Source organism: Oncorhynchus keta, unplaced genomic scaffold (genome assembly GCF_023373465.1).
Source record: "Oncorhynchus keta strain PuntledgeMale-10-30-2019 unplaced genomic scaffold, Oket_V2 Un_contig_17297_pilon_pilon, whole genome shotgun sequence".
Taxonomy (NCBI): Eukaryota; Metazoa; Chordata; class Actinopteri; order Salmoniformes; family Salmonidae; genus Oncorhynchus; species Oncorhynchus keta.
This window is the reverse complement of record NW_026280374.1, coordinates 1-27,475: the sequence shown is the minus strand read 5'-3', so window position 1 is coordinate 27,475 and position 27,475 is coordinate 1. Positions and strand designations below refer to the sequence as shown.

At 37.5% G+C, this 27,475-nt stretch overlaps 1 long non-coding RNA gene across 2 annotated transcripts; it reads left to right on the top strand.

Annotated features, from left to right (window-relative positions):
* Positions 1 to 282: 282 nt before the first annotated feature.
* Positions 283 to 13,277, top strand: LOC127919634 (uncharacterized). Of its 2 annotated transcripts, none has more exons than XR_008103543.1 (3): positions 283 to 364; positions 8,056 to 8,135; positions 13,240 to 13,277. It is a non-coding gene; the product is annotated as an uncharacterized LOC127919634 (long non-coding RNA). The 2 variants fall into 2 exon arrangements; XR_008103542.1 differs by lacking the exon at positions 283 to 364 and adding an exon at positions 3,329 to 3,410.
* The last annotated feature ends 14,198 nt before the right edge of the window (positions 13,278 to 27,475 follow it).

Here is a 27,475-nt window from a genome sequence, read left to right as displayed (position 1 = left end):
TACAGTCAATGGGTACAGCAGGTGAAAACATTATCATTACAGTCAATGGGTACAGCAGGTGAAAACACATTATCATTACAGTCAATGGGTACAGCAGGTGAAAACATTATCATTACAGTCAATGGGTACAGCAGGTGAAAACATTAACATTACAGTCAATGGGTACAGCAGGTGAAAACACATTATCATTACAGTCAATGGGTACAGCAGGTGAAAACACATTATCATTACAGTCAATGGGTACAGCAGGTGAAAAACATTATCATTACAGTCAATGGGTACAGCAGGTGAAAACATTAACATTACAGTCAATGGGTACAGCAGGTGAGAAACACATTATCATTACAGTCAATGGGTACAGCAGGTGAAAAACACATTATCATTACAGTCAATGGGTACAGCAGGTGAAAACATTATCATTACAGTCAATGGGTACAGCAGGTGAAAACATTATCATTACAGTCAATGGGTACAGCAGGTGAAAAACATTATCATTACAGTCAATGGGTACAGCAGGTGAAAACATTATCATTACAGTCAATGGGTACAGCAGGTGAAAAACATTATCATTACAGTCAATGGGTACAGCAGGTGAAAACATTATCATTACAGTCAATGGGTACAGCAGGTGAAAACATTATCATTACAGTCAATGGGTACAGCAGGTGAAAACACATTATCATTACAGTCAATGGGTACAGCAGGTGAAAAACATTAACATTACAGTCAATGGGTACAGCAGGTGAAAACATTAACATTACAGTCAATGGGTACAGCAGGTGAAAACATTAACATTACAGTCAATGGGTACAGCAGGTGAAAAACATCAATGGGTACAGCAGGTGAAAACATTATCATTACAGTCAATGGGTACAGCAGGTGAAAACATTATCATTACAGTCAATGGGTACAGCAGGTGAAAACATTATCATTACAGTCAATTACAGTGAAAACATTATCAATGGGTACAGCAGGTGAAAAACATTAACATTACAGTCAATGGGTACAGCAGGTGAAAACATTATCATTACAGTCAATGGGTACAGCAGGTGAAAACACATTATCATTACAGTCAATGGGTACAGCAGGTGAAAACATTATCATTACAGTCAATGGGTACAGCAGGTGAAAACATTAACATTACAGTCAATGGGTACAGCAGGTGAAAACATTATCATTACAGTCAATGGGTACAGCAGGTGAAAACACATTAACATTACAGTCAATGGGTACAGCAGGTGAAAAACATTATCATTACAGTCAATGGGTACAGCAGGTGAAAACATTATCATTACAGTCAATGGGTACAGCAGGTGAAAACATTAACATTACAGTCAATGGGTACAGCAGGTGAAAACATTAACATTACAGTCAATGGGTACAGCAGGTGAAAACATTAACATTACAGTCAATGGGTACAGCAGGTGAAAAATTAACATTACAGTCAATGGGTACAGCAGGTGAAAAACATTATCATTACAGTCAATGGGTACAGCAGGTGAAAACATTATCATTACAGTCAATGGGTACAGCAGGTGAAAACATTATCATTACAGTCAATGGGTACAGCAGGTGAAAACATTATCATTACAGTCAATGGGTACAGCAGGTGAAAAACATTAACATTACAGTCAATGGGTACAGCAGGTGAAAAACATTATCATTACAGTCAATGGGTACAGCAGGTGAAAACATTATCATTACAGTCAATGGGTACAGCAGGTGAAAAACATTATCATTACAGTCAATGGGTACAGCAGGTGAAAACACATTATCATTACAGTCAATGGGTACAGCAGGTGAAAACATTAACATTACAGTCAATGGGTACAGCAGGTGAAAACATTAACATTACAGTCAATGGGTACAGCAGGTGAAAAAAATTAACATTACAGTCAATGGGTACAGCAGGTGAAAAACATTATCATTACAGTCAATGGGTACAGCAGGTGAAAACATTATCATTACAGTCAATGGGTACAGCAGGTGAAAACATTATCATTACAGTCAATGGGTACAGCAGGTGAAAACATTATCATTACAGTCAATGGGTACAGCAGGTGAAAACATTAACATTACAGTCAATGGGTACAGCAGGTGAAAACATTATCATTACAGTCAATGGGTACAGCAGGTGAAAACATTAACATTACAGTCAATGGGTACAGCAGGTGAAAACATTAACATTACAGTCAATGGGTACAGCAGGTGAAAAACATTATCATTACAGTCAATGGGTACAGCAGGTGAAAACATTATCATTACAGTCAATGGGTACAGCAGGTGAAAACATTATCATTACAGTCAATGGGTACAGCAGGTGAAAACATTATCATTACAGTCAATGGGTACAGCAGGTGAAAAACATTAACATTACAGTCAATGGGTACAGCAGGTGAAAACATTATCATTACAGTCAATGGGTACAGCAGGTGAAAACACATTATCATTACAGTCAATGGGTACAGCAGGTGAAAACATTATCATTACAGTCAATGGGTACAGCAGGTGAAAACATTAACATTACAGTCAATGGGTACAGCAGGTGAGAAACACATTATCATTACAGTCAATGGGTACAGCATGTGGAAACACATTATCATTACAGTCAATGGGTACAGCAGGTGAAAACATTATCATTACAGTCAATGGGTACAGCAGGTGAAAACATTATCATTACAGTCAATGGGTACAGCAGGTGAAAAACATTAACATTACAGTCAATGGGTACAGCAGGTGAAAACATTAACATTACAGTCAATGGGTACAGCAGGTGAAAACATTAACATTACAGTCAATGGGTACAGCAGGTGAAAATTAACATTACAGTCAATGGGTACAGCAGGTGAAAAACATTATCATTACAGTCAATGGGTACAGCAGGTGAAAACATTATCATTACAGTCAATGGGTACAGCAGGTGAAAACATTATCATTACAGTCAATGGGTACAGCAGGTGAAAACATTATCATTACAGTCAATGGGTACAGCAGGTGAAAAACATTAACATTACAGTCAATGGGTACAGCAGGTGAAAACATTATCATTACAGTCAATGGGTACAGCAGGTGAAAAACATTATCATTACAGTCAATGGGTACAGCAGGTGAAAACATTATCATTACAGTCAATGGGTACAGCAGGTGAAAACATTAACATTACAGTCAATGGGTACAGCAGGTGAAAACATTATCATTACAGTCAATGGGTACAGCAGGTGAAAACACATTATCATTACAGTCAATGGGTACAGCAGGTGAAAACACATTATCATTACAGTCAATGGGTACAGCAGGTGAAAACATTATCATTACAGTCAATGGGTACAGCAGGTGAAAACATTAACATTACAGTCAATGGGTACAGCAGGTGAGAAACACATTATCATTACAGTCAATGGGTACAGCAGGTGAAACACATTATCATTACAGTCAATGGGTACAGCAGGTGAAAACATTATCATTACAGTCAATGGGTACAGCAGGTGAAAAACATTATCATTACAGTCAATGGGTACAGCAGGTGAAAAACATTATCATTACAGTCAATGGGTACAGCAGGTGAAAAACATTATCATTACAGTCAATGGGTACAGCAGGTGAAAACAATCATTACAGTCAATGGGTACAGCAGGTGAAAACATTAACATTACAGTCAATGGGTACAGCAGGTGAAAAGTCAATGGGTACAGCAGGTGAAAACATTATCATTACAGTCAATGGGTACAGCAGGTGAAAAACATTATCATTACAGTCAATGGGTACAGCAGGTGAAAACATTAACATTACAGTCAATGGGTACAGCAGGTGAAAACATTATCATTACAGTCAATGGGTACAGCAGGTGAAAAACATTATCATTACAGTCAATGGGTACAGCAGGTGAAAACACATTAACATTACAGTCAATGGGTACAGCAGGTGAAAACACATTATCATTACAGTCAATGGGTACAGCAGGTGAAAACATTATCATTACAGTCAATGGGTACAGCAGGTGAAAAACATTAACATTACAGTCAATGGGTACAGCAGGTGAAAACATTATCATTACAGTCAATGGGTACAGCAGGTGAAAACATTAACATTACAGTCAATGGGTACAGCAGGTGAAAAACATTATCATTACAGTCAATGGGTACAGCAGGTGAAAACACATTATCATTACAGTCAATGGGTACAGCAGGTGAAAACATTATCATTACAGTCAATGGGTACAGCAGGTGAAAACACATTATCATTACAGTCAATGGGTACAGCAGGTGAAAAACATTATCATTACAGTCAATGGGTACAGCAGGTGAAAAACATTATCATTACAGTCAATGGGTACAGCAGGTGAAAACATTATCATTACAGTCAATGGGTACAGCAGGTGAAAACATTATCATTACAGTCAATGGGTACAGCAGGTGAAAAACATTATCATTACAGTCAATGGGTACAGCAGGTGAAAAACATTATCATTACAGTCAATGGGTACAGCAGGTGAAAACATTATCATTACAGTCAATGGGTACAGCAGGTGAAAACATTATCATTACAGTCAATGGGTACAGCAGGTGAAAAACATTAACATTACAGTCAATGGGTACAGCAGGTGAAAACATTAACATTACAGTCAATGGGTACAGCAAAAACATTATCATTACAGTCAATGGGTACAGCAGGTGAAAACATTATCATTACAGTCAATGGGTACAGTCATTATTACAGGGGTACAGCAGGTGAAAAACATTATCATTACAGTCAATGGGTACAGCAGGTGAAAACACATTATCATTACAGTCAATGGGTACAGCAGGTGAAAACATTATCATTACAGTCAATGGGTACAGCAGGTGAAAACACATTATCATTACAGTCAATGGGTACAGCAGGTGAAAACATTAACATTACAGTCAATGGGTACAGCAGGTGAAAAACACATTATCATTACAGTCAATGGGTACAGCAGGTGAAAACATTATCATTATCAATTACAGTCAATGGGTACAGCAGGTGAAAACATTATCATTACAGTCAATGGGTACAGCAGGTGAAAACATTATCATTACAGTCAATGGGTACAGCAGGTGAAAACACATTATCATTACAGTCAATGGGTACAGCAGGTGAAAAACATTATCATTACAGTCAATGGGTACAGCAGGTGAAAACATTATCATTACAGTCAATGGGTACAGCAGGTGAAAACATTATCATTACAGTCAATGGGTACAGCAGGTGAAAAACATTAACATTACAGTCAATGGGTACAGCAGGTGAAAAACATTATCATTACAGTCAATGGGTACAGCAGGTGAAAACATTATCATTACAGTCAATGGGTACAGCAGGTGAAAACATTATCATTACAGTCAATGGGTACAGCAGGTGAAAAACATTAACATGGGTACAGCAGGTGAAAAACATTATCATTACAGTCAATGGGTACAGCAGGTGAAAAACATTATCATTACAGTCAATGGGTACAGCAGGTGAAAAACATTAACATTACAGTCAATGGGTACAGCAGGTGAAAACATTAACATTACAGTCAATGGGTACAGCAGGTGAAAAACATTATCATTACAGTCAAACAGCAGGTGAAAACATTATCATTACAGTCAATGGGTACAGCAGGTGAAAACATTATCATTACAGTCAATGGGTACAGCAGGTGAAAACATTAACATTACAGTCAATGGGTACAGCAGGTGAAAAACATTATCATTACAGTCAATGGGTACAGCAGGTGAAAACATTATCATTACAGTCAATGGGTACAGCAGGTGAAAAACATTATCATTACAGGGGTGAAAAACATTATCATTACAGTCAATGGGTACAGCAGGTGAAAAACATTATCATTACAGTCAATGGGTACAGCAGGTGAAAACATTATCATTACAGTCAATTACAGTGAAAAACATTATCATTACAGTCAATGGGTACAGCAGGTGAAAAACATTAACATTACAGTCAATGGGTACAGCAGGTGAAAAACATTATCATTACAGTCAATGGGTACAGCAGGTGAAAACACATTATCATTACAGTCAATGGGTACAGCAGGTGAAAACACATTATCATTACAGTCAATGGGTACAGCAGGTGAAAACATTATCATTACAGTCAATGGGTACAGCAGGTGAAAACATTATCATTACAGTCAATGGGTACAGCAGGTGAAAAACATTAACATTACAGTCAATGGGTACAGCAGGTGAAAACACATTATCATTACAGTCAATGGGTACAGCAGGTGAAAACATTATTACAGTCAATGGGTACAGCAGGTGAAAAACATTATGGGTCAATGGGTACAGCAGGTGAAAACATTATCATTACAGTCAATGGGTACAGCAGGTGAAACATTATCATTAACATTACAGTCAATGGGTACAGCAGGTGAAAACATTAACATTACAGTCAATGGGTACAGCAGGTGAAAACATTATCATTACAGTCAATGGGTACAGCAGGTGAAAAACATTATCATTACAGTCAATGGGTACAGGTCAATGGGTACAGCAGGTGAAAACATTATCATTACAGTCAATGGGTACAGCAGGTGAAAACATTATCATTACAGTCAATGGGTACAGCAGGTGAAAAACATTATCATTACAGTCAATGGGTACAGCAGGTGAAAAACATTAACATTACAGTCAATGGGTACAGCAGGTGAAAACATTATCATTACAGTCAATGGGTACAGCAGGTGAAAACATTATCATTACAGTCAATGGGTACAGCAGGTGAAAACATTATCATTACAGTCAATGGGTACAGCAGGTGAAAAACATTAACATTACAGTCAATGGGTACAGCAGGTGAAAACATTATCATTACAGTCAATGGGTACAGCAGGTGAAAACACATTATCATTACAGTCAATGGGTACAGCAGGTGAAAACATTATCATTACAGTCAATGGGTACAGCAGGTGAAAACATTAACATTACAGTCAATGGGTACAGCAGGTGAAAAACATTATCATTACAGTCAATGGGTACAGCAGGTGAGAAACACATTATCATTACAGTCAATGGGTACAGCAGGTGAAAACACATTATCATTACAGTCAATGGGTACAGCAGGTGAAAAACATTATCATTACAGTCAATGGGTACAGCAGGTGAAAACATTATCATTACAGTCAATGGGTACAGCAGGTGAAAACATTATCATTACAGTCAATGGGTACAGCAGGTGAAAACACATTATCATTACAGTCAATGGGTACAGCAGGTGAAAACATTATCATTACAGTCAATGGGTACAGCAGGTCAATGGGGTACAGCAGGTGAAAAATTATCATTATCATTACAGTCAATGGGTACAGCAGGTGAAAACATTATCATTACAGTCAATGGGTACAGCAGGTGAAAACATTATCATTACAGTCAATGGGTACAGCAGGTGAAAACATTAACATTACAGTCAATGGGTACAGCAGGTGAAAAACATTATCATTACAGTCAATGGGTACAGCAGGTGAAAAACATTATCATTACAGTCAATGGGTACAGCAGGTGAAAAACATTATCATTACAGTCAATGGGTACAGCAGGTGAAAACATTATCATTACAGTCAATGGGTACAGCAGGTGAAAAACATTAACATTACAGTCAATGGGTACAGCAGGTGAAAACATTAACATTACAGTTAACATTACAGTCAATGGGTACAGCAGGTGGAACATTAACATTACAGTCAATGGGTACAGCAGGTGAAAAACATTATCATTACAGTCAATGGGTACAGCAGGTGAAAACATGATCATTACAGTCAATGGGTACAGCAGGTGAAAACATTATCATTACAGTCAATGGGTACAGCAGGTGAAAACATTATCATTACAGTCAATGGGTACAGCAGGTGAAAAACATTAACATTACAGTCAATGGGTACAGCAGGTGAAAACATTATCATTACAGTCAATGGGTACAGCAGGTGAAAACACATTATCATTACAGTCAATGGGTACAGCTGGTGAAAACATTATCATTACAGTCAATGGGTACAGCAGGTGAAAACATTAACATTACAGTCAATGGGTACAGCAGGTGAGAAACACATTATCATTACAGTCAATGGGTACAGCAGGTGAGAAACACATTATCATTACAGTCAATGGGTACAGCAGGTGAAAACACATTATCATTACAGTCAATGGGTACAGCAGGTGAAAACATTATCATTACAGTCAATGGGTACAGCAGGTGAAAACATTAACATTACAGTCAATGGGTACAGCAGGTGAAAACACATTATCATTACAGTCAATGGGTACAGCAGGTGAAAACATTATCATTACAGTCAATGGGTACAGCAGGTGAAAACATTATCATTACAGTCAATGGGTACAGCAGGTGAAAACACATTATCATTACAGTCAATGGGTACAGCAGGTGAAAACATTATCATTACAGTCAATGGGTACAGCAGGTGAAAACATTATCATTACAGTCAATGGGTACAGCAGGTGAAAACATTATCATTACAGTCAATGGGTACAGCATTTAACATTACAGTCAATGGGTACAGCAGGTGAAAAACACATCATTACAGTCAATGGGTACAGCAGGTGAAAAACATTATCATTACAGTCAATGGGTACAGCAGGTGAAAAACATTATCATTACAGTCAATGGGTACAGTCATTAACATTACAGTCAATGGGTACAGCAGGTGAAAACATTATCATTACAGTCAATGGGTACAGCAGGTGAAAACATTAACATTACAGTCAATGGGTACAGCAGGTGAAAAACTATTATCATTACAGTCAATGGGTACAGCAGGTGAAAACATTATCATTACAGTCAATGGGTACAGCAGGTGAAAAACATTAACATTACAGTCAATGGGTACAGCAGGTGAAAAACATTATCATTACAGTCAATGGGTACAGCAGGTGAAAACATTATCATTACAGTCAATGGGTACAGCAGGTGAAAAACATTAACATTACAGTCAATGGGTACAGCAGGTGAAATACATTAACATTACAGTCAATGGGTACAGCAGGTGAAAAACATTATCATTACAGTCAATGGGTACAGCAGGTGAAAAACATTATCATTACAGTCAATGGGTACAGCAGGTGAAAACATTAACATTACAGTCAATGGGTACAGCAGGTGAAATACATTAACATTACAGTCAATGGGTACAGCAGGTGAAAAACATTATCATTACAGTCAATGGGTACAGCAGGTGAAAACATTATCATTACAGTCAATGGGTACAGCAGGTGAAAACATTAATTAACATTACAGTCAATGGGTACAGCAGGTGAAAAACATTATCATTACAGTCAATGGGTACAGCAGGTGAAAAACATTATCATTACAGTCAATGGGTACAGCAGGTGAAAAACATTAACATTACAGTCAATGGGTACAGCAGGTGAAAACATTAACATTACAGTCAATGGGTACAGCAGGTGAAAAACATTATCATTACAGTCAATGGGTACAGCAGGTGAAAAACATTATCATTACAGTCAATGGGTACAGCAGGTGAAAACATTAACATTACAGTCAATGGGTACAGCAGGTGAAAACATTAACATTACAGTCAATGGGTACAGCAGGTGAAAAACATTATCATTACAGTCAATGGGTACAGCAGGTGAAAAACATTATCATTACAGTCAATGGGTACAGCAGGTGAAAAACATTATCATTACAGTCAATGGGTACAGCAGGTGAAAACATTATCATTACAGTCAATGGGTACAGCAGGTGAAAAACATTAACATTACAGTCAATGGGTACAGCAGGTGAAAACACATTATCATTACAGTCAATGGGTACAGCAGGTGAAAACATTATCATTACAGTCAATGGGTACAGCAGGTGAAAAACATTATCATTACAGTCAATGGGTACAGCAGGTGAAAACATTATCATTACAGTCAATGGGTACAGCAGGTGAAAACATTATCATTACAGTCAATGGGTGAAAAACATTATCATTGGGTACAGTGAAAACATTATGTCAATGGGTACAGCAGGTGAAAACATTATCATTACAGTCAATGGGTACAAGGTGAAAACATTATCATTACAGTCAATGGGTACAGCAGGTGAAAACATTAACATTACAGTCAATGGGTACAGCAGGTGAAAAATTATCATTACAGTCAATGGGTACAGCAGGTGAAAACATTATTATCATTACAGTCAATGGGTACAGCAGGTGAAAACACATTATCATTACAGTCAATGTACAGCAGGTGAAAACATTATCATTACAGTCAATGGGTACAGCAGGTGAAAACATTAACATTACAGTCAATGGGTACAGCAGGTGAAAACACATCATTACAGTCAATGGGTACAGCATGTGAAAACACATTATCATTACAGTCAATGGGTACAGCAGGTGAAAACATTATCATTACAGTCAATGGGTACAGCAGGTGAAAAACATTATCATTACAGTCAATGGGTACAGCAGGTGAAAAACATTATCATTACAGTCAATGGGTACAGCAGGTGAAAAACATTATCATTACAGTCAATGGGTACAGCAGGTGAAAACATTATCATTACAGTCAATGGGTACAGCAGGTGAAAACATTATCATTACAGTCAATGGGTACAGCAGGTGAAAAACATTAACATTACAGTCAATGGGTACAGCAGGTGAAAACACATTATCATTACAGTCAATGGGTACAGCAGGTGAAAACACATTATCATTACAGTCAATGGGTACAGCAGGTGAAAACACATTATCATTACAGTCAATGGGTACAGCAGGTGAAAAACATTAACATTACAGTCAATGGGTACAGCAGGTGAAAACATTAACATTACAGTCAATGGGTACAGTAGGTGAAACATTAACATTACAGTCAATGGGTACAGCAGGTGGAAACATTAACATTACAGTCAATGGGTACAGCAGGTGAAAACATTATCATTACAGTCAATGGGTACAGCAGGTGAAAACATTATCATTACAGTCAATGGGTACAGTAGGTGAAAACATTATCATTACAGTCAATGGGTACAGCAGGTGAAAACATTATCATTACAGTCAATGGGTACAGCAGGTGAAAAACATTAACATTACAGTCAATGGGTACAGCAGGTGAAAACATTATCATTACAGTCAATGGGTACAGCAGGTGAAAACATTATCATTACAGTCAATGGGTACAGCAGGTGAAAACATTATCATTACAGTCAATGGGTACAGCAGGTGAAAACATTAACATTACAGTCAATGGGTACAGCAGGTGAAAAACATTATCATTACATTTACATTACAGTCAATGGGTACAGCAGGTGAAAAACATTATCATTACAGTCAATGGGTACAGCAGGTGAAAACATTATCATTACAGTCAATGGGTACAGCAGGTGAAAACATTATCATTACAGTCAATGGGTACAGCAGGTGAAAAACATTATCATTACAGTCAATGGGTACAGCAGGTGAAAACATTATCATTACAGTCAATGGGTACAGCAGGTGAAAACATTATCATTACAGTCAATGGGTACAGCAGGTGAAAAACACATTATCATTACAGTCAATGGGTACAGCAGGTGAAAACACATTATCATTACAGTCAATGGGTACAGCAGGTGAAAACATTATCATTACAGTCAATGGGTACAGCAGGTGAAAAACATTATCATTACAGTCAATGGGTACAGCAGGTGAAAAACATTATCATTACAGTCAATGGGTACAGCAGGTGAAAACATTATCATTACAGTCAATGGGTACAGCAGGTGAAAAACATTATCATTACAGTCAATGGGTACAGCAGGTGAAAACATTATCATTACAGTCAATGGGTACAGCAGGTGAAAAACATTATCATTACAGTCAATGGGTACAGCAGGTGAAAACATTATCATTACAGTCAATGGGTACAGCAGGTGAAAACATTAACATTACAGTCAATGGGTACAGAAAAAAACATTATCATTACAGTCAATGGGTACAGCAGGTGAAAACACATTATCATTACAGTCAATGGGTACAGCAGGTGAAAAACATTATCATTACAGTCAATGGGTACAGCAGGTGAAAACATTATCATTACAGTCAATGGGTACAGCAGGTGAAAACATTATCATTACAGTCAATGGGTACAGCAGGTGAAAAACATTAACATTACAGTCAATGGGTACAGCAGGTGAAAACACATTATCATTACAGTCAATGGGTACAGCAGGTGAAAAACATTATCATTACAGTCAATGGGTACAGCAGGTGAAAACATTATCATTACAGTCAATGGGTACAGCAGGTGAAAACATTAACATTACAGTCAATGGGTACAGCAGGTGAAAACATCAATGGGTACAGCAGGTGAAAACATTATCATTACAGTCAATGGGTACAGCAGGTGAAAACATTATCATTACAGTCAATGGGTACAGCAGGTGAAAACATTATCATTACAGTCAATGGGTACAGCAGGTGAAAACATTAACATTACAGTCAATGGGTACAGCAGGTGAAAACACATTATCATTACAGTCAATGGGTACAGCAGGTGAAAACATTATCATTACAGTCAATGGGTACAGCAGGTGAAAACATTATCATTACAGTCAATGGGTACAGCAGGTGAAAAACATTATTACAGTCAATGGGTACAGCAGGTGAAAACATTATCATTACAGTCAATGGGTACAGCAGGTGAAAACATTATCATTACAGTCAATGGGTACAGTCATTATCATTACAGTCAATGGGTACAGCAGGTGAAAACATTATCATTACAGTCAATGGGTACAGCAGGTGAAAACATTAACATTACAGTCAATGGGTACAGCAGGTGAAAACAATGGGTACAGCAGGTGAAAAACATTATCATTACAGTCAATGGGTACAGCAGGTGAAAACATTATCATTACAGTCAATGGGTACAGCAGGTGAAAAACATTAACATTACAGTCAATGGGTACAGCAGGTGAAAACATTAACATTACAGTCAATGGGTACAGCAGGTGAAAACATTAACATTACAGTCAATGGGTACAGCAGGTGAAAAACATTAACATTACAGTCAATGGGTACAGCAGGTGAAAAACATTATCATTACAGTCAATGGGTACAGCAGGTGAAAACATTATCATTACAGTCAATGGGTACAGCAGGTGAAAACATTATCATTACAGTCAATGGGTACAGCAGGTGAAAACATTATCATTACAGTCAATGGGTACAGCAGGTGAGAAACACATTATCATTACAGTCAATGGGTACAGCAGGTGAGAAACACATTATCATTACAGTCAATGGGTACAGCAGGTGAAAAACACATTATCATTACAGTCAATGGGTACAGCAGGTGAAAACATTAACATTACAGTCAATGGGTACAGCAGGTGAGAAACACATTATCATTACAGTCAATGGGTACAGCATGTGGAAACACATTATCATTACAGTCAATGGGTACAGCAGGTGAAAACATTATCATTACAGTCAATGGGTACAGCAGGTGAAAAACATTATCATTACAGTCAAAGGGTACAGCAGGTGAAAAACATTATCATTACAGTCAATGGGTACAGCAGGTGAAAACATTATCATTACAGTCAATGGGTACAGCAGGTGAGAAACACATTATCATTACAGTCAATGGGTACAGCAGGTGAAAACATTATCATTACAGTCAATGGGTACAGCAGGTGAAAACATTAACATTACAGTCAATGGGTACAGCAGGTGAAAACACATTATCATTACAGTCAATGGGTACAGCAGGTGAAAACATTATCATTACAGTCAATGGGTACAGCAGGTGAAAACATTATCATTACAGTCAATGGGTACAGCAGGTGAAAAACATTATCATTACAGTCAATGGGTACAGCAGGTGAAAAACATTATCATTACAGTCAATGGGTACAGCAGGTGAAAAACATTATCATTACAGTCAATGGGTACAGCAGGTGAAAACATTAACATTACAGTCAATGGGTACAGCAGGTGAAAACATTAACATTACAGTCAATGGGTACAGCAGGTGAAAACATTACAGTCAATGGGTACAGTAGGAGAAAAACATTATCATTACAGTCAATGGGTACAGCAGGTGAAACATTAACATTACAGTCAATGGGTACAGCAGGTGAAAAAACATTAACATTACAGTCAATGGGTACAGCAGGTGAAAACATTATCATTACAGTCAATGGGTACAGCAGGTGGAAACATTATCATTACAGTCAATGGGTACAGCAGGTGAAAAACATTAACATTACAGTCAATGGGTACAGCAGTCAATGGGTACAGAGGTGAAAACATTATCATTACAGTCAATGGGTACAGCAGGTGAAAACATTAACATTACAGTCAATGGGTACAGCAGGTGAAAAACATTAACATTACAGTCAATGGGTACAGCAGGTGAAAAAAAACATTATCATTACAGTCAATGGGTACAGCAGGTGAAAAACATTATCATTACAGTCAATGGGTACAGCAGGTGAAAACATTAACATTACAGTCAATGGGTACAGCAGGTGAAAACATTAACATTACAGTCAATGGGTACAGCAGGTGAAAACATTATCATTACAGTCAATGGGTACAGCAGGTGAAAAACATTATCATTACAGTCAATGGGTACAGCAGGTGAAAAACATTATGAAAAGCAGGTGAAAACATTATCATTACAGTCAATGGGTACAGCAGGTGAAAAACATTAACATTACAGTCAATGGGTACAGCAGGTGAAAAACATTATCATTACAGTCAATGGGTACAGCAGGTGAAAACATTATCATTACAGTCAATGGGTACAGCAGGTGAAAACATTATCATTACAGTCAATGGGTACAGCAGGTGAAAACATTATCATTACAGTCAATGGGTACAGCAGGTGAAAAACATTAACATTACAGTCAATGGGTACAGCAGGTGAAAACACATTATCATTACAGTCAATGGGTACAGCAGGTGAAAACACATTATCATTACAGTCAATGGGTACAGCAGGTGAAAACATTAACATTACAGTCAATGGGTACAGCAGGTGAAAACATTAACATTACAGTCAATGGGTACAGCAGGTGAAAACATTAACATTACAGTCAATGGGTACAGCAGGTGAAAACATTAACATTACAGTCAATGGGTACAGCAGGTGAAAACATTATCATTACAGTCAATGGGTACAGCAGGTGAAAACATTATCATTACAGTCAATGGGTACAGCAGGTGAAAACATTATCATTACAGTCAATGGGTACAGCAGGTGAAAACATTATCATTACAGTCAATGGGTACAGCAGGTGAAAACATTAACATTACAGTCAATGGGTACAGCAGGTGAAAACATTATCATTACAGTCAATGGGTACAGCAGGTGAAAACACATTATCATTACAGTCAATGGGTACAGCAGGTGAAAACATTATCATTACAGTCAATGGGTACAGCAGGTGAAAACATTAACATTACAGTCAATGGGTACAGCAGGTGAGAAACACATTATCATTACAGTCAATGGGTACAGCAGGTGAAAACACATTATCATTACAGTCAATGGGTACAGCAGGTGAAAACATTATCATTACAGTCAATGGGTACAGCAGGTGAAAAACATTATCATTACAGTCAATGGGTACAGCAGGTGAAAACATTAACATTACAGTCAATGGGTACAGCAGGTGAAAACATTAACATTACAGTCAATGGGTACAGCAGGTGAAAACATTATCATTACAGTCAATGGGTACAGCAGGTGAAAAACATTATCATTACAGTCAATGGGTACAGCAGGTGAAAACATTATCATTACAGTCAATGGGTACAGCAGGTGAAAAACATTATCATTACAGTCAATGGGTACAGCAGGTGAAAACATTATCATTACAGTCAATGGGTACAGCAGGTGAAAACATTAACATTACAGTCAATGGGTACAGCATTACAGTCAATGGGTACAGCAGGTGAAAAACATTATCATTACAGTCAATGGGTACAGCAGGTGAAAACATTATCATTACAGTCAATGGGTACAGCAGGTGAAAAACATTATCATTACAGTCAATGGGTACAGCAGGTGAAAACATTACATTACAGTCAATGGGTACAGTGAAAACAATTACAGTCAATGGGTACAGCAGGTGAAAAACATTATCATTACAGTCAATGGGTACAGCAGGTGAAAACATTATCATTACAGTCAATGGGTACAGCAGGTGAAAACATTATCATTACAGTCAATGGGTACAGCAGGTGAAAACATTATCATTACAGTCAATGGGTACAGCAGGTGAAAAACATTATCATTACAGTCAATGGGTACAGCAGGTGAAAACATTATCATTACAGTCAATGGGTACAGCAGGTGAAAACACATTATCATTACAGTCAATGGGTACAGAAAACATTATCATTACAGTCAATGGGTACAGCAGGTGAAAAACAAACATTACAGTCAATTACAGCAGGTGAAAACATTAACATTACAGTCAATGGGTACAGCAGGTGAAAACATTAACATTACAGTCAATGGGTACAGCAGGTGAAAACATTATCATTACAGTCAATGGGTACAGCAGGTGAAAACATTATCATTACAGTCATGGGTACAGTGAAAAACATTATGGGTACAGCAGGTGAAAAACATTATCATTACAGTCAATGGGTACAGCAGGTGAAAACATTAACATTACAGTCAATGGGTACAGCAGGTGAAAACATTATCATTACAGTCAATGGGTACAGCAGGTGAAAACATTATCATTACAGTCAATGGGTACAGCAGGTCATTATCATTACAGTCAATGGGTACAGCAGGTGAAAACATTATCATTACAGTCAATGGGTACAGCAGGTGAAAAACATTATCATTACAGTCAATGGGTACAGCAGGTGAAAACATTATCATTACAGTCAATGGGTACAGCAGGTGAAAAACATTATCATTACAGTCAATGGGTACAGCAGGTGAAAACATTAACGTTACAGTCAATGGGTACAGCAGGTGAAAAACATTATCATTACAGTCAATGGGTACAGCAGGTGAAAACATTATCATTACAGTCAATGGGTACAGCAGGTGAAAAACATTATCATTACAGCAGTCAATGGGTACAGCAGGTGAAAACATTAACATTACAGTCAATGGGTACAGCAGGTGAAAACATTAACATTACAGTCAATGGGTACAGCAGGTGAAAACATTAACATCAATATGAAACATTATTACAGTCAATGGGTACAGCAGGTGAAAAACATTATCATTACAGTCAATGGGTACAGCAGGTGAAAACATTAACATTACAGTCAATGGGTACAGCAGGTGAAAACATTATCATTACAGTCAATGGGTACAGCAGGTGAAAACATTATCATTACAGTCAATGGGTACAGCAGGTGAAAAACATTAACATTACAGTCAATGGGTACAGCAGGTGAAAACATTATCATTACAGTCAATGGGTACAGCAGGTGAAAAACATTATCATTACAGTCAATGGGTACAGCAGGTGAAAACATTATCATTACAGTCAATGGGTACAGCAGGTGAAAACATTAACATTACAGTCAATGGGTACAGCAGGTGAAATACATTAACATTACAGTCAATGGGTACAGCAGGTGAAAAACATTATCATTACAGTCAATGGGTACAGCAGGTGAAAAACATTATCATTACAGTCAATGGGTACAGCAGGTGAAAACATTAACATTACAGTCAATGGGTACAGCAGGTGAAAACATTATCATTACAGTCAATGGGTACAGCAGGTGAAAACATTATCATTACAGTCAATGGGTACAGCAGGTGAAAAACATTAACATTACAGTCAATGGGTACAGCAGGTGAAAAACATTAACAGTACAGTCAATGGGTACAGCAGGTGAAAAACATTATCATTACAGTCAATGGGTACAGCAGGTGAAAACACATTATCATTACAGTCAATGGGTACAGCAGGTGCAAAACATTATCATTACAGTCAATGGGTACAGCAAGTGAAATACATTAACATTACAGTCAATGGGTACAGCAGGTGAAAAACATTACAGTCAATGGGTACAGCAGGTGAAAACATTACAGTCAATGGGTACAGCAGGTGAAAACATTATCATTACAGTCAATGGGTACAGCAGGTGAAAACATTACAGTCAATGGGTACAGCTGGTGAAAACATTATCATTACAGTCAATGGGTACAGCAGGTGAAAACATTAACATTACAGTCAAACAGCAGGTGAAAACATTAACATTACAGTCAATGGGTACAGCAGGTGAAAACATTATCATTACAGTCAATGGGTACAGCAGGTGAAAACACATTATCATTACAGTCAATGGGTACAGCAGGTGAAAACATTATCATTACAGTCAATGGGTACAGCAGGTGAAAACATTAACATTACAGTCAATGGGTACAGCAGGTGAAAAACATTATCATTACAGTCAATGGGTACAGCAGGTGAAAACATTATCATTACAGTCAATGGGTTATCATTACAGTCAATGGGTGAAAAACATTATCATTACAGTCAATGGGTACAGCAGGTGAAAAACATTAACATTACAGTCAATGGGTGAAAACATTAACATTACAGTCAATGGGTACAGCAGGTGAAAAATTAATTACAGTCATTACAGTCAATGGGTACAGCAGGTGAAAACATTAACATTACAGTCAATGGGTACAGCAGGTGAAAAACATTATCATTACAGTCAATGGGTACAGCAGGTGAAAACATTATCATTACAGTCAATGGGTACAGCAGGTGAAAAACATTAACATTACAGTCAATGGGTACAGCAGGTGAAAACATTAACATTACAGTCAATGGGTACAGCAGGTGAAAAACATTATCATTACAGTCAATGGGTACAGCAGGTGAAAACATTATCATTACAGTCAATGGGTACAGCAGGTGAAAACATTATCATTACAGTCAATGGGTACAGCAGGTGAAAACATTATCATTACAGTCAATGGGTACAGCAGGTGAAAAACATTAACATTACAGTCAATGGGTACAGCAGGTGAAAACATTATCATTACAGTCAATGGGTACAGCAGGTGAAAAACATTATCATTACAGTCAATGGGTACAGCAGGTGAAAACATTATCATTACAGTCAATGGGTACAGCAGGTGAAAACATTATCATTACAGTCAATGGGTACAGCAGGTGAAAAACATTAACATTACAGTCAATGGGTACAGCAGGTGAAAACATTATCATTACAGTCAATGGGTACAGCAGGTGAAAAACATTATCATTACAGTCAATGGGTACAGCAGGTGAAAAACATTATCATTACAGTCAATGGGTACAGCAGGTGAAAACATTATCATTACAGTCAATGGGTACAGCAGGTGAAAACATTAACATTACAGTCAATGGGTACAGCAGGTGAAAACATTATCATTACAGTCAATGGGTACAGCAGGTGAAAACATTATCATTACAGTCAATGGGTACAGCAGGTGAAAACATTATCATTACAGTCAATGGGTACAGCAGGTGAAAACATTATCATTACAGTCAATGGGTACAGCAGGTGAAAAACATTAACATTACAGTCAATGGGTACAGCAGGTGAAAAACATTAACATTACAGTCAATGGGTACAGCAGGTGAAAACACATTATCATTACAGTCAATGGGTACAGCAGGTGAAAACATTATCATTACAGTCAATGGGTACAGCAGGTGAAAACATTATCATTACAGTCAATGGGTACAGCAGGTGAAAACATTATCATTACAGTCAATGGGTACAGCAGGTGAAAACATTATCATTACAGTCAATGGGTACAGCAGGTGAAAACATTATCATTACAGTCAATGGGTACAGCAGGTGAAAACATTATCATTACAGTCAATGGGTACAGCAGGTGAAAACATTAACATTACAGTCAATGGGTACAGCAGGTGAAAACACATTATCATTACAGTCAATGGGTACAGCAGGTGAAAACATTATCATTACAGTCAATGGGTACAGCAGTCAATCATTACAGTCAATGGGTACAGCAGGTGAAAACATTATCATTACAGTCAATGGGTACAGCAGGTGAAAACATTAACATTACAGTCAATGGGTACAGCAGGTGAAAACATTAACATTACAGTCAATGGGTACAGTAGGTGAAAAACATTAACATTACAGTCAATGGGTACAGCAGGTGAAACATTAACATTACAGTCAATGGGTACAGCAGGTGAAAAACATTATCATTACAGTCAATGGGTACAGCAGGTGAAAACATTATCATTACAGTCAATGGGTACAGCAGGTGAAAACATTATCATTACAGTCAATGGGTACAGCAGGTGAAAACATTATCATTACAGTCAATGGGTACAGCAGGTGAAAAACATTAACATTACAGTCAAACAGCAGGTTATCATTACAGTCAATGGGTACAGCAGGTGAAAACACATTATCATTACAGTCAATGGGTACAGCAGGTGAAAACATTATCATTACAGTCAATGGGTACAGCAGGTGAAAACATTATCATTACAGTCAATGGGTAAGCAGGTGAAAAACATTATCATTACAGTCAATGGGTACAGCAGGTGAAAACACATTATCATTACAGTCAATGGGTACAGCAGGTGAAAACACATTATCGTTACAGTCAATGGGTACAGCAGGTGAAAACATTATCATTACAGTCAATGGGTACAGCAGGTGAAAACATTAACATTACAGTCAATGGGTACAGCAGGTGAAAACACATTATCATTACAGTCAATGGGTACAGCAGGTGAAAACATTATCATTACAGTCAATGGGTACAGCAGGTGAAAACATTATCATTACAGTCAATGGGTACAGCAGGTGAAAAACATTATCATTACAGTCAATGGGTACAGCAGGTGAAAACATTACAGTCAATGGGTACAGCAGGTGAAAAACATTATCATTACAGTCAATGGGTACAGCAGGTGAAAAACATTATCATTACAGTCAATGGGTACAGCAGGTGAAAACATTAACATTACAGTCAATGGGTACAGCAGGTGAAAAACATTATCATTACAGTCAATGGGTACAGCAGGTGAAAAACATTAACATTACAGTCAATGGGTACAGCAGGTGAAAACATTATCATTACAGTCAATGGGTACAGCAGGTGAAAACATTAACATTACAGTCAATGGGTACAGCAGGTGAAAACATTATCATTACAGTCAATGGGTACAGCAGGTGAAAACATTAACATTACAGTCAATGGGTACAGCAGGTGAAAAACATTATCATTACAGTCAATGGGTACAGCAGGTGAAACACATTATCATTACAGTCAATGGGTACAGCAGGTGAAAAACATTAACATTACAGTCAATGGGTACAGCAGGTGAAAAACATTATCATTACAGTCAATGGGTACAGCAGGTGAAAACATTATCATTACAGTCAATGGGTACAGCAGGTGAAAAACATTATCATTACAGTCAATGGGTACAGCAGGTGAAAACATTAACATTACAGTCAATGGGTACAGCAGGTGAAAAACATTATCATTACAGTCAATGGGTACAGCAGGTGAAAAACATTATCATTACAGTCAATGGGTACAGCAGGTGAAAAACATTAACATTACAGTCAATGGGTACAGCAGGTGAAATACATTAACATTACAGTCAATGGGTACAGCAGGTGAAAAACATTATCATTACAGTCAATGGGTACAGCAGGTGAAAACATTATCATTACAGTCAATGGGTACAGCAGGTGAAAAACATTAACATTACAGTCAATGGGTACAGCAGGTGAAAAACATTATCATTACAGTCAATGGGTACAGCAGGTGAAAACATTATCATTACAGTCAATGGGTACAGCAGGTGAAAAACATTAACATTACAGTCAATGGGTACAGCAGGTGAAAACATTATCATTACAGTCAATGGGTACAGCAGGTGAAAACATTATCATTACAGTCAATGGGTACAGCAGGTGAAAACATTATCATTACAGTCAATGGGTACAGCAGGTGAAAAACATTAACATTACAGTCAATGGGTACAGCAGGTGAAAACATTAACATTACAGTCAATGGGTACAGCAGGTGAAAAACATTATCATTACAGTCAATGGGTACAGCAGGTGAAAAACATTATCATTACAGTCAATGGGTACAGCAGGTGAAAACATTATCATTACAGTCAATGGGTACAGCAGGTGAAAACATTATCATTACAGTCAATGGGTACAGCAGGTGAAAAACATTAACATTACAGTCAATGGGTACAGCAGGTGAAAACATTATCATTACAGTCAATGGGTACAGCAGGTGAAAAACATTATCATTACAGTCAATGGGTACAGCAGGTGAAAAACATTATCATTACAGTCAATGGGTATTATCAGTCAGGTGAAAACATTATCATTACAGTCAATGGGTACAGCAGGTGAAAACATTAACATTACAGTCAATGGGTACAGCAGGTGAAAACATTATCATTACAGTCAATGGGTACAGCTGGTGAAAACATTATCATTACAGTCAATGGGTACAGCAGGTGAAAACATTAACATTACAGTCAATGGGTACAGCAGGTGAAAAACATTATCATTACAGTCAATGGGTACAGCAGGTGAGAAACACATTATCATTACAGTCAATGGGTACAGCAGGTGGAAACACATTATCATTACAGTCAATGGGTACAGCAGGTGCAAAACATTATCATTACAGTCAATGGGTACAGCAGGTGAAAACATTATCATTACAGTCAATGGGTACAGCAGGTGAAAACATTATCATTACAGTCAATGGGTACAGCAGGTGAAAACATTATCATTACAGTCAATGGGTACAGCAGGTGAAACATTAACATTACAGTCAATGGGTACAGCAGGTGAAAACATTATCATTACAGTCAATGGGTACAGCAGGTGAAAACATGATCATTACAGTCAATGGGTACAGCAGGTGAAAACATTATCATTACAGTCAATGGGTACAGCAGGTGAAAACATTATCATTACAGTCAATGGGTACAGCAGGTGAAAAACATTAACATTACAGTCAATGGGTACAGCAGGTGAAAACACATTATCATTACAGTCAATGGGTACAGCAGGTGAAAACATTATCATTACAGTCAATGGGTACAGCAGGTGAAAACACGTACACATTATCATTACAGTCAATGGGTACAGCAGGTGAAAACATTAACATTACAGTCAATGGGTACAGCAGGTGAAAACATTAACATTACAGTCAATGGGTACAGCAGGTGAAAAAATTAACATTACAGTCAATTACATTACAGTCAATGGGTACAGCAGGTGAAAAACATTATCATTACAGTCAATGGGTACAGCAGGTGAAAACATTATCATTACAGTCAATGGGTACAGCAGGTGAAAACATTATCATTACAGTCAATGGGTACAGCAGGTGAAAACATTATCATTACAGTCAATGGGTACAGCAGGTGAAAAACATTAACATTACAGTCAATGGGTACAGCAGGTGAAAACATTATCATTACAGTCAATGGGTACAGCAGGTGAAAACACATTATCATTACAGTCAATGGGTACAGCAGGTGAAAACATTATCATTACAGTCAATGGGTACAGCAGGTGAAAACATTAACATTACAGTCAATGGGTACAGCAGGTGAGAAACACATTATCATTACAGTCAATGGGTACAGCAGGTGAAAAACATTATCAATGGGTACAGTTATCATTACAGTCAATGGGTACAGCAGGTGAAAACATTATCATTACAGTCAATGGGTACAGCAGGTGAAAACATTATCATTACAGTCAATGGGTACAGCAGGTGAAAACATTATCATTACAGTCAATGGGTACAGCAGGTGAAAAACATTATCATTACAGTCAATGGGTACAGCAGGTGAAAAACATTATCATTACAGTCAATGGGTACAGCAGGTGAAAATGGGTACATTATCATTACAGTCAATGGGTACAGCAGGTGAAAACACATTATCATTACAGTCAATGGGTACAGCAGGTGAAAAACATTATCATTACAGTCAATGGGTACAGCAGGTGAAAACATTATCATTACAGTCAATGGGTACAGCAGGTGAAAAACATTATCATTACAGTCAATGGGCAGGTGAAAACATACAGCAGGTGAAAAACATTATCATTACAGTCAATGGGTACAGCAGGTGAAAACATTATCATTACAGTCAATGGGTACAGCAGGTGAAAACATTATCATTACAGTCAATGGGTACAGCAGGTGAAAACACATTATCATTACAGTCAATGGGTGAAAAAACATTAACATTACAGTCAATGGGTACAGCAGGTGAAAAACATTATCATTACAGTCAATGGGTACAGCAGGTGAAAAACATTATCATTACAGTCAATGGGTACAGCAGGTGAAAAACATTAACATTACAGGTGAAAAAACATTATCATTACAGTCAATGGGTACAGCAGGTGAAAAACATTATCATTACAGTCAATGGGTACAGCAGGTGAAAAACATTATCATTACAGTCAATGGGTACAGCAGGTGAAAACATTATCATTACAGTCAATGGGTACAGCAGGTGAAAAACATTAACATTACAGTCAATGGGTACAGCAGGTGAAAACATTATCATTACAGTCAATGGGTACAGCAGGTGAAAAACATTATCATTACAGTCAATGGGTACAGCAGGTGAAAAACATTATCATTACAGTCAATGGGTACAGCAGGTGAAAACATTAACATTACAGTCAATGGGTACAGCAGGTGAAAAACATTATCATTACAGTCAATGGGTACAGCAGGTGAAAACATTATCATTACAGTCAATGGGTACAGCAGGTGAAAAACATTATCATTACAGTCAATGGGTACAGCAGGTGAAAAACATTATCATTACAGTCAATGGGTACAGCAGGTGAAAAACATTATCATTACAGTCAATGGGTACAGCAGGTGAAAACATTATCATTACAGTCAATGGGTACAGCAGGTGAAAAACATTATCATTACAGTCAATGGGTACAGCAGGTGAAAACATTATCATTACAGTCAATGGGTACAGCAGGTGAAAACATTATCATTACAGTCAATGGGTACAGCAGGTGAAAAACATTAACATTACAGTCAATGGGTACAGCAGGTGAAAACATTATCATTACAGTCAATGGGTACAGCAGGTGAAAACATTAACATTACAGTCAATGGGTACAGCAGGTGAAACACATTATCATTACAGTCAATGGGTACAGCAGGTGAAAAACATTATCATTACAGTCAATGGGTACAGCATTATCATTACAGGTACAGAAAAACATTATCATTACAGTCAATGGGTACAGCAGGTGAAAACATTATCATTACAGTCAATGGGTACAGCAGGTGAAAAACATTATCATTACAGTCAATGGGTACAGCAGGTGAAAAACATTATCATTACAGTCAATGGGTACAGCAGGTGAAAACAATTATCATTACAGTCAATGGGTACAGCAGGTGAAAACATTAACATTACAGTCAATGGGTACAGCAGGTGAGAAACACATTATCATTACAGTCAATGGGTACAGCAGGTGGAAACACATTATCATTACAGTCAATGGGTACAGCAGGTGAAAACATTATCATTACAGTCAATGGGTACAGCAGGTGAAAAACATTATCATTACAGTCAATGGGTACAGCAGGTGAAAAACATTATCATTACAGTCAATGGGTACAGCAGGTGAAAACATTATCATTACAGTCAATGGGTACAGCAGGTGAAAACATTATCATTACAGTCAATGGGTACAGCAGGTGAAAACATTAACATTACAGTCAATGGGTACAGCAGGTGAAAAACATTATCATTACAGTCAATGGGTACAGCAGGTGAAACACATTATCATTACAGTCAATGGGTACAGCAGGTGAAAAACATTATCATTACAGTCAATGGGTACAGCAGGTGAAAAACATTATCATTACAGTCAATGGGTACAGCAGGTGAAAAACATTATCATTACAGTCAATGGGTACAGCAGGTGAAAACATTAACATTACAGTCAATGGGTACAGCAGGTGAAATACATTAACATTACAGTCAATGGGTACAGCAGGTGAAAAACATTATCATTACAGTCAATGGGTACAGCAGGTGAAAAACATTATCATTACAGTCAATGGGTACAGCAGGTGAAAAACATTAACATTACAGTCAATGGGTACAGCAGGTGAAAAACATTAACATTACAGTCAATGGGTACAGCAGGTGAAAAATTATCATTACAGTCATTACAGTCAATGGGTACAGCAGGTGAAACATTATCATTACAGTCAATGGGTACAGCAGGTAAAAACATTAACATTACAGTCAATGGGTACAGCAGGTGAAAAACATTATCATTACAGTCAATGGGTACAGCAGGTGAAAAACATTATCATTACAGTCAATGGGTACAGCAGGTGAAAAACATTAACATTACAGTCAATGGGTACAGCAGGTGAAAACATTAACATTACAGTCAATGGGTACAGCAGGTGAAAAACATTATCATTACAGTCAATGGGTACAGCAGGTGAAAAACATTATCATTACAGTCAATGGGTACAGCAGGTGAAAAACATTAACATTACAGTCAATGGGTACAGCAGGTGAAACATTAACATTACAGTCAATGGGTACAGCAGGTGAAAAACATTATCATTACAGTCAATGGGTACAGCAGGTGAAAAACATTATCATTACAGTCAATGGGTACAGCAGGTGAAAACATTATCATTACAGTCAATGGGTACAGCAGGTGAAAACATTATCATTACAGTCAATGGGTACAGCAGGTGAAAAACATTAACATTACAGTCAATGGGTACAGCAGGTGAAAAACATTATCATTACAGTCAATGGGTACAGCAGGTGAAAAACATTATCATTACAGTCAATGGGTACAGCAGGTGAAAACATTATCATTACAGTCAATGGGTACAGCAGGTGAAAACATTATCATTACAGTCAATGGGTACAGCAGGTGAAAAACATTATCATTACAGTCAATGGGTACAGCAGGTGAAAACACATTATCATTACAGTCAATGGGTACAGCAGGTGAAAACACATTATCATTACAGTCAATGGGTACAGCAGGTGAAAACACATTATCATTACAGTCAATGGGTACAGCAGGTGAAAACATTATCATTACAGTCAATGGGTACAGCAGGTGAAAACATTAACATTACAGTCAATGGGTACAGCAGGTGAAAACATTAACATTACAGTCAATGGGTACAGCAGGTGAAAAACATTATCATTACAGTCAATGGGTACAGCAGGTGAAAAACATTATCATTACAGTCAATGGGTACAGCAGGTGAAAACATTATCATTACAGTCAATGGGTACAGCAGGTGAAAAACATTATCATTACAGTCAATGGGTACAGCAGGTGAAAAACATTATCATTACAGTCAATGGGTACAGCAGGTGAAAACATTATCATTACAGTCAATGGGTACAGCAGGTGGAAACACATTATCATTACAGTCAA